We start from the raw sequence: 9,747 nt of genomic DNA on the forward strand, positions 1-9,747 counted from the left end.
TCATAGTTCCCTTCCACTAAGTGTCTGAAAACGGTGCTGCTGATAATAAACACCTGGAAAGCTTTTGTAAATTTGGTTTAGAAGGTTTTTGTTTGCTGCCAACATTCTTTCTAACATTTGTGATATTTTCCTAAATATATTTATTTTTCTAACCACACAGATAAAAAATAACAATTCAAAAGATATAAAAATAAAAAATAGAAGATTTCACAGTTTCCAGCCTCTAGATAGCCACAATAAAGATTTGGTATACATCCTTCCAGCTCTTTATATATGTTAATCTATTATATATCTAGATAATATATATTTATATATATTAGGTTATATATTTTTAAAATATATATTATAAATATGAGTGTAAATAACATATAATATGATATGCTATGATATATGAGTTGTTGACAATTTAATACAGCAGGATAGGGAAACTCAACCACATTATTAAGCTTTTGCTATTTTAGAAAAAGCATGCTCTTCATTCTTGGTGGACGGGAGGTGAGCTGTTGAATATCTAGAGCGAGCTTTCTTACCCAGAGAATGATTAGCCAGGACTTTGTTCATAAACTCTAGACTCTCTTCGCTTCACCCCATTGCACCTTCACCCCTCAGTACCCTACTGTTAACATATTTTTTGTTTTTCAAGCCCCAAGATGAGAATTTAAGCTGGGATCAAGGCTGTGAACTTGGAAAGTAGGGAGGTAGAGGGACCCAACCTTTGGGAGACAAAAGAGGGAGAGTTGTTTTCCAGAAGACAGTAGGATGGGGCTGTTGTAGGTTCCTAAAGCAAGGAGCTGGTAGGAGTTCCAGTAGCGATGGCTGTGCGTGCCCAGGCAGGCCAAGAACTCAGCACCCCAAGTGGGAGTCTCAGCAAAGATATCAGTGCCAAAGCTTGTGCATGAAGAGCTAGACATTGTCAGAGGAGTTGCCAGCCCACAAATGGATTACGTAGGCCGGAAGACCAAGTGCTCAGAGATAAACCCAGCTGCCTGACAACCAGGGACTTCGTCCCCATTTATCTTTGACCCCTAGGCCCTAGAGTTCTTTTGTGATCCCAGTGGGTGAAAGGAGCTCCCTGAAAAATGACTTAGGTTAGTTTTTCCAACAACCCTGTTGGAGGGGACTCAGTCTTATTGAAATGGATTTGGAAAGATAAAGACATGATGACTCTTTTACCTATGAGCTGTGGAGCAAATCAAACCTGTATCATATGTGTGATATGATGTAATGTGATGTGATTTTATTTACGTATCAGGATGCCAGTGATGCAAAAATTATTTTCTATTTGCACATATATCTCACACTAAATGCTAAAATGTATTCAAGAGAGATTAAATACTCAAAAGTAAACAAACAAACAAAATCTCAGAAGAAATTATAGGAGACTAAATGTATAAATTAGGGATCAGAGAGACCTTTACATAGTTTATACCAAAACAAGAAACTTAGAAGTGATAAAAGAAAAGATGAATATATTTGATATGTAAAAACATAAAAATTTTGGCATAGAAAGACATACAATTGATAAAATTAAAATAGCAATGCTAGCTTAGGGAAAAATTGGCATAGACATGTCAGATAAGGGGTTACTATCAGTAAAATGCAAATAACTCCTACAAATTAATAAGAAAAAGATAAACAATGCAACAGATTTAAGAGCAAATAATATGAATAGAAAATTCACAGATGAGTAAATCCGAATGATGATTAAACCCATAAAAAGAGGCTTTATTTTCACTGGTTGTTAGGGAAATGTAAATTAAAATAACAATGATATATTCCTTCTCACTCCTTAGATAGATGGGTTTTTTTGAAAGGGATATTCTAACACACTGGTATCGGAGATTTAAGTAAAATTTAAACAAACATCCATACATCCTTTAATCCAGAAATCCTACTTCTGGGAAATCTGTATCATAGAAATATGAGAGCTATCTCTTCATGGAATGGGGGTAGAGAAAGATTCCTTAAACAAGACAAAGGAAAAGCATGGAACCTAAAGGAAAATATTGATAAATTGGCTATACTAATATTTACTTCTACATGCCAAAGGATGTCCTAAACACATTTGAAAGTCATAAACTGGTAGAAGATAGCTGCCATTCATATAATGATCAAAAAATTAATATCCAGAAATACTTGTTTTTTCTAAATGAAATTGCCAATATTCAATAATTTTTGACCTACAAATGGCAATTTCATATAATTCAATCTACCACAAAGAATTCTTTCACATCAATAAGAAAAAGACAACCAACCTAAGAGAAAAAAATTGGACAAAGGATATAAATTTACAGATGAGGAAAAGCAGATGGTCAATAAATGTTTGAAAATATGCTTAACTCACTGGAAATCTAAGATATAAAAACCATGATGAGATATTGTTTCTTATTACAAGGTGACAAAGATTAAAAAGCAGTGGTAAGTGTTAACACCTCTTCTAAAATTTGCCTAGCAGGTTTTTCTGGTCCTCAACAGAAGCCCTCCCCAGAAAAAGAAAAAATTGGTAAAAATGTGGGGAAATGAGGATTCTTATGCACTCTACAAGTGCAAATCGGTGCAAATTTGGCGATACCATGTGAAGTTGATAATACTCACAGTATCTCACCCATCAACTTCACAGCTGGGAATATATACCAAGTAGAACTTCAAGGAGACATGTGTAAGGCAGATTAATGAAGCACGGTTTATAGTAGTGAATAATCAGAAAGAATATGAGTAACATTATATTTTATAAGTAATTATCGTATAAGTAAACTGTGGTAGAGTCATTCTGTCAAAATTAAAGAATTGGCTCTACATGTGTCAGTGTGGATGCCTTAGAAGATACAACGTTGCATAAAAACTGAACTGCAGAAGTATAAGCCTAGAGTATGAGCCTAGTCATAGAAATTTTGAAGTTACACAGAAATATATATACATAGTAAAATGTGGATGGGAACAATATATAGCTGATTTAAGATCGTGGTTATGGAGGGAAAGAAATGGAATGGCAGAGGAATAAAGAGGTCTTTATAATTCTAACCTTATTTAAAAAAAAGCCTAAAGTAAATATGGCAAAATGTTTACAATTATTTAAAAACAAATGTTGGCTACTTCAGTGTTTTTGGATTATCATTTGTTTTTTTCTGTATGTTTGAAATGTTTATAACTTAAAAAAAGAAACGAAAGGTTCACTATGTAAGGTTCCATGAACAGGGATGTTCGTTCTAGCACTGTTTACAGAACTGGGACCGAGGCCAGTGCCCACTGACGGGCAGTAGTGGGGTAAACCATGGTCCGTCCATACCATGTGCTTCACTCATCCCCACCTTGCAATAGACAGAATTGGGCTTTTGTTTAATTCAACTACTGAAAATAATGTGACATTAATTTAGTATCTCACACTGCTGAAGTAATGAAAAATGGGATCCTATGACACATAGTGTTCTGAAACTGGCTGTGTAATATTTCGTCATATAGAAGCAGGTGACATCATAGGTGAATGTTTGCCCACTTGCCTCATCCTGTTTATTAATGATACATTTTCTTCCCTCTGCCCCTCCTATGTCTTTGAAGTTTTGATTCGGAGAGTCATTTACCAACCTCCAATTCCTCTGTGGTTATGGCTGGAACCTCTGGGTCACAACATTTTGCAGGAGAATAAATTATGACACCAGGGTCTTTGGTTTGATTTCTCGTTAAACAGAAAGGCCCTTAACAACGAACTCATCAATTTATGTGCGTGGCAAATGTCAGCAAGCACTTTGGGATTTCAGCTTTCTTTTTCCTCTTCATCAAGGGAAGTGTCACTCCAGCAACTTGTACCTCTATGTCCACAGCACCTGTCTTTAGGAGCTTAGTTAACTCCTGCCACTGTACCCTTGTACTCCTGTACTCCTAGGTGATACCAGGCAGGAGATTAAGTTACAGACATTTTTATAGCATCTCTGCTGCGTATCCAGGGGATTGGAGAAAAAGTAGATAACGTGTGTGGGACAATACGAGTAATAGATAAACGGCTAACAAGGGGCCCGGCATCTCCAGACCCTGCTGGGCGATCTCCGTGAACCCAGCTCTGTATAAATACAGCTCATGAAGATTGTTGCTCTCACAGAGGTTACACCGTTATTTGAAAGATTCAGTAACATTCACATAGTTCCTTAAAGACATTCTGCTCTCTCTAAACTCTTCCTTTGGCTGAATATTTTAAGAGCTACCTCTATACTTTGGATGTGTAGTCTACTGATGTTCCATAGCTGTGAAAGGATCACTCATATACCATGCCATGGCCTTCCAAGGCCCTTGTCATCCAGAAATAAAATTCCATTTCTTAGGAGGAAAATGAAAGTTGGGTTTTCTCTCTCTCTCTCTTTTTTTTTTTTTTGTAATGTTGAGAGTTTCTTCTTACCACAGCACGTTGGATCAAAATCTCCCAAACAGGCGCGGAGACAAAGGGAAATGATCTGACGCTTCCCGGTGAAAGCAGCTCGCATTATTCTTCCTTCCTCCTCTTTCCCGTCAACACCTCTGCAGGAGGTGAGCCTTCAGAAAGGCAACTGCACACACAGGCTTCTCCAACCTGGGAAACAGGACTCAAATTGATAACTACCATCAGCACACTGGCCATTTGCAAACTGCTCCCGCTTGAGTGTTTAAAAGCAATTTTTGGTCAATTGAGGACAAAGGAAATGCCCTTTTATGTGTTGGAAGAAAACAAGTTAACAACTTCAATTGCTTCCCCTGCAGTGGCTAGCTGATTTCCAAAATCTTCTTTACCCGTAATGGTTTGGATGCTAGGGCATTCTTCCTGTGATCCTGACATATCCAGACAGCAGAGCGCTTGTGTCATGCTGGGGGTAGCTAGGAGGCATGGACTTTGCAGGGAGATCTGTAAAACTCAGAATCCAGTTCCCGGAGACAGAATAACATTAGAAGCCAAATGTGGCATATTAAAGAAGAAAGTGTTTTTGTTTTGGACTATATCTAATACATAGTACCAATGCCCATCCAAACATTAAAATTACCCCTCAGATGGAATGCATTTGCTATTCTTTAAGATGTACTTTTAAACCTTCACTCTCTAGTAATTCTGGCCTTTTATAGAGCCCATAAGTCCAAAGTCATACATTTTCCTCATCAGGATGCACTTGAGAGGACCTGTAACCTTTCTGGTAGGGAAGCACTACTTCTTATTTTTCTCATGGTTTCTCATACTCTCCTAAGAGGGAACAGTGCAAACTCTCCTAACAGGTCTGGAATTGGAGAGTATTGCCCCCAAAGAATGGGAAAAGGGGATCTCAGGCACTTCCATATTCCGATTTAAAATGCTCCTGTGACAGGAGCTGAGACTTCTCTGTGAATTAGGTGTTGGCTTCAGGATCAGCTCATAGCATGGGAAGCATGGGCCCTGAGGTATTAGTCTGTTTCTCCTTGAAATTCTCTTAGGAGCTTAAAACACATCAGTGCCTCCTGATAGACTTCGTTTTACATCCTGCTTCATTGTATTAGGAGAGTTACGGAAAGTGAAGGGTTAGGGGCTGAAGATGGGGAGGAAGGGCCAAGACTCCCTGGAGGTCATCTCCATGGCGGCTCTGGGGACTTAATCTGCATAACACCTCCCTTTGGGGGCTGCCTCTCTTTTTTTACATTACTTGTACTTTCCCACTATTCATAACAATCGCACTATCCGGGCATTTAGCCATTTTTGCTAGCCTTGATGAAACCAACTCATAGCTCAAACTGCCCAGACTGATATAAATTTGTGACTTTCTTTATCCAGCATTTTTTGTGGGGTGGAGGAAAAAGGATTCTCTCTAGAAAGTAAGCAGACTATTACCATCAATGTGCCTGGCAGACCCTGGCATTCCTTGTTTAGAGATAAGTACAAACTGAACTTCCAATAATAAAAAGTATTTAAGCAGCTTATTCTGATCTTGAATAATAAAAGTTAATTGCACGCTCTTGAACATCTTTCCAATTCCTGTAATTTATCTAAAATTTGTAGAGAAATTTGATACTGTGATGCATTCTGCTGGAGAGCTTTAGTGCTCCAGACCTTCAGGAATACTTTTAAGAATTAAACTAAGTCAGCACGCTTCATTCTGTTATCCTTAGACCCCTCCCCGGGGGTGGGGGGGAAGGAGGGGGTAGGGTCAGTGGGTGGGGGGGTGGGGAGTGGGGGATGGGGAGCCTAGTGTGGGGCCCTTAGGGCTACAAAGCATAAGAAAACAATGGGGAACGTCTACTGCCCCCTGCTGGTGGAAATGGGCCCCAGACCTCTCAAACCTTGCATTGAAACCATGATATCAGCTTCACATGACTTTAAATAATTTTAAATATTTAGCTTTTTAAAAAAATAACACTGAACAGTAAAAATCTACTACTTGGTTTTTCTCTAATTATACTCCCATTCTATCTTCTTTAGTTTTGTTCCCAATCAGATTGATTATGATGTCATTTTAGGGCATTCAACACCAAAGTGTTGACTTGTCTTAGGTACTGAAGTCCCTCTTATTTGTGATGATAGATAACACATAAAACTTTTCTTGAAGTGTTCTTTTGAGACTACATCTTGAAAGTAATTACACGGGAGGCAACTGTGGCTCTAGCGAGTGAACTTGGATTCAGACATTTTATGTAACCAAAAAGAATCCCTGAAAATTCACCAGAATGGTCTGGCTGCTGCTGCTCAACAATTGTTTAGTTCAATCAATGGCTTATAATCTTTATTTTGATCTCCTTCTTAGAATCCTTGGTCTTTAATCCAATTTTAAGCTTTGCACTGTCCCTATTTAATGCATGAAGAATATTTTGGAATTTTAAAAGAACCACAACAAGTGAAACTCAAGATAATTAGTTTTTTCTTGTTTGTTAGGGTGGAAGGATTGTCATATCTTCTTTTGCACTTATTCTGTCCCCAGTAGGTTTTCCTTTGCTCACATCTCACACAGAGCATACTTAATTTAGTGAATTGATTTGGTTGTATGGTAAACACTGCAGAGAGCCTCCGAGACAGAGTCTCCAACAGGAAAGGCAGAGAAAACTCTTCAAGGATGCACTGAAACCGTTTCAAATATTGTAGTCTTTCTGAATTTCTGAGGAAAAAAAAAAAAACAGTGGTTGGGAAACTAGCTCAGTACCTAGCTATAAGGAATGGAGTATCTTTTTTAAAAAAAGGTTTTGACCATTTTAACAGGAGGCTGTAAAACATAAGTTCTTGAAATCATGCCAGCAAAAAGTATACCCTTTTAATTTATAGGGGGCGTTAATCAGAACCAGGCCTTTGTGAGCCTGTCCCAAGACTGCAGTCACTCGGTTCAGCCTGTTGCTGACTCCTCTGGGAGGACATGTCCATTCTTAGCAGGAGTAAAGAACAAGGAGAACCTCTGGGGCAGGAGGCTGTCACAGCAATTCCCAATGGGAATCGACCCACAACAGCCCTGGAAAGGATGAGCTCAGCTGTCTCCCATGCCAGCGAGTAACACTTATAGGTAGGACTGGTGAGGCGGCATGGATCCGCATACACCCGGTTTACGTATGTTGGTCATGGTGGTGCCAATGGGAGAACCACCAATGGAGATTTGTCCAAGGAATTCCTGAGTTCCCAGGCCTATTGCATCCTCTTTGATCCCCAGCCCAACCATTTCTACATGATCTGCTATTGTTCCGACTGAACCCCATTTCTTCCCTCTCTCTTGTGGTTAGAAGAACGAAAACCTTGACCATCTCTTTCTCGCCATCATTTCTACTTTTCCAAGTGTCTTGCCCACCATGTCATATTTACCTCATTCGAGTAATTTAATAAAATCTATTTCTACCAACAAAATCTAACCTATGCATGACCACATAATTTCACCTTTATACATATAGGATTTCTTAATTTTTTATTCATATTAACTTGTTAAGTAAAATTTATCTCTACTTTAATAAGCTTTCCTAATCTCAAATACGATCCAATACACGTCAACCATATAAACATCATAGTTTTAATATATATTGAAAACTAATAACGCCCATTAGCACCACTTATCTTTCCAATGCTATTAAATTTCTATGTAAGAGTTTTTATATAAGTTCATTAATTATTATTAACAAATAAATATATGATTGGATTTCCCAAATACCTTTGAATTTCATAGTTTATCATTTCGCACAAGAGAAATACTCAGCCAATGTTTTTGCCTACTCTTCCTATGAAGATTTCATTTACCTTAGAAATGATTAACACAGAGTGACTATAAATAGTATGTTTAAATAGTTAATACATTTTCTGTGGGGTTATTCTTTTGCTGTGGACTTTAACATGTTAGACTTTATAATGCTGTAGAAGAATTGTAAAAATACCCTCAGCTTGGAATTTTTTTTATCAAAAGTTTCCTCCATTTTCAGAAGAAGTCATTATTCGGAAGCCTTGTAGATTAGTCATTTCTTAAGAAGCTGGATCATTCGGTACTATGTCTTAGCCAACTGTCCAAGGTCAGCAGAATGCTATGGCATGTTCTGTTTGATGGCCCCAGGCAGAAAGCCACAGCATTCTCACTATTAATATCTCTTGACCTTTCGACTTACAAATAGAAGCATCCCTGTGGCTTTTTTTTCCTGTACATTCCTGAAAAATCAAGGATCTAGGGCTTGAGATAAGAAATATTTTCATTTACTTAGTTTTCAGCCATAATCCCAGGCTTTTATATAACATATGGACTGTTTATTCATTTCATGACATTTTCTTAAGCACCAATTATGCGCACGTTACCATGCCAAGCATCAGGGAAACAAGGGTCAATCAGGCAGATATGCCCTCAAGGAGCTTATGGTCTAACTGGGGAGAACAAATGTAGCAAAACACTACAATGTAGGGTAAAAAGTAGGACATACCACAAGAGACATATAGACGAGATGATTTTGGGGTTCCGAAAAGAGAGATTATTGAACTGTATGGGCTTGTGGCAGAGGGGAGAGAATTGAGGACTAATTCGAGAAAGAGGTAACATTTGAACTTACCCCTGATGGATAGAATTTAAACATGTGGCAAAGAGATGTAAGTGTGGACATTACAGACTGAGGGAACAGCATGAATAAGGACATGGAACTCAGAAAATATTGGATCATAAAAAAAGTTTCCAGTTGTTCAGTTTGGCCATAGAGCAGGGTGTATAAATAAAAAATCGTGGAAAATAAAATTGGAAAATCACTTTGAGAGCAAATCTACAGGGCTGTTAATGCCAGATGATGGGATGTGGGCTGTATTTTACAGCCAATGGAGGCCCACTGAAGGGGAATGCCACATCAATGTGTGCTTTAGGGGTGTGCTGGACTAAACTGGAAATGGGAGTACCTGAAAGCGAGAATACCACGCGCTGGAAAAATTCTACAACAATCCAGTAAGAAATAGGCTAGATTCTCTAGAAAACAGAGCCTGAAGCAAGGATTAAAGTGCTGATGCCTTATCTGGGAAGTGCAAACCTAGGCCGTATAGGCTGAGGAAAAGCAAATGGAGGGAAGGAAGAATGTGAAGCAATACAAGGTGAAGCCTGACAGACGTGGCCTCTGCTTTGTGAGGAGGCGCAGGCAGTCCGCAGCAGACCTGTCCTTTTGGCACATGAGACATCTTGGAATGGGGTATAAGGGGAAACCAGCCTCTAGTACTCCCTGGGAAGGACAAAAGAGAGGCAGTGTTTCTTCCCAGCTACCTCCACTGCCTGTTTCTTATTGGTCAAAATTTACCCCACTGGGAATTAAATCCCTCACATTCCCAAGTTATATCAAGTG

General features: G+C 38.6%; 1 non-coding gene across 1 annotated transcript; it reads left to right on the forward strand.

Moving 5' to 3' along the window:
* The first annotated feature begins 2,420 nt into the window (after positions 1–2,420).
* On the forward strand, positions 2,421–2,483 carry LOC111772645 (U7 small nuclear RNA). The gene has a single exon (XR_002806648.1). It is a non-coding gene; the product is annotated as a U7 small nuclear RNA (small nuclear RNA).
* Positions 2,484–9,747: the final 7,264 nt, after the last annotated feature.

This window comes from Equus caballus, chromosome 2, assembly GCF_041296265.1.
Source record: "Equus caballus isolate H_3958 breed thoroughbred chromosome 2, TB-T2T, whole genome shotgun sequence".
Lineage (NCBI taxonomy): Eukaryota > Metazoa > Chordata > Mammalia > Perissodactyla > Equidae > Equus > Equus caballus.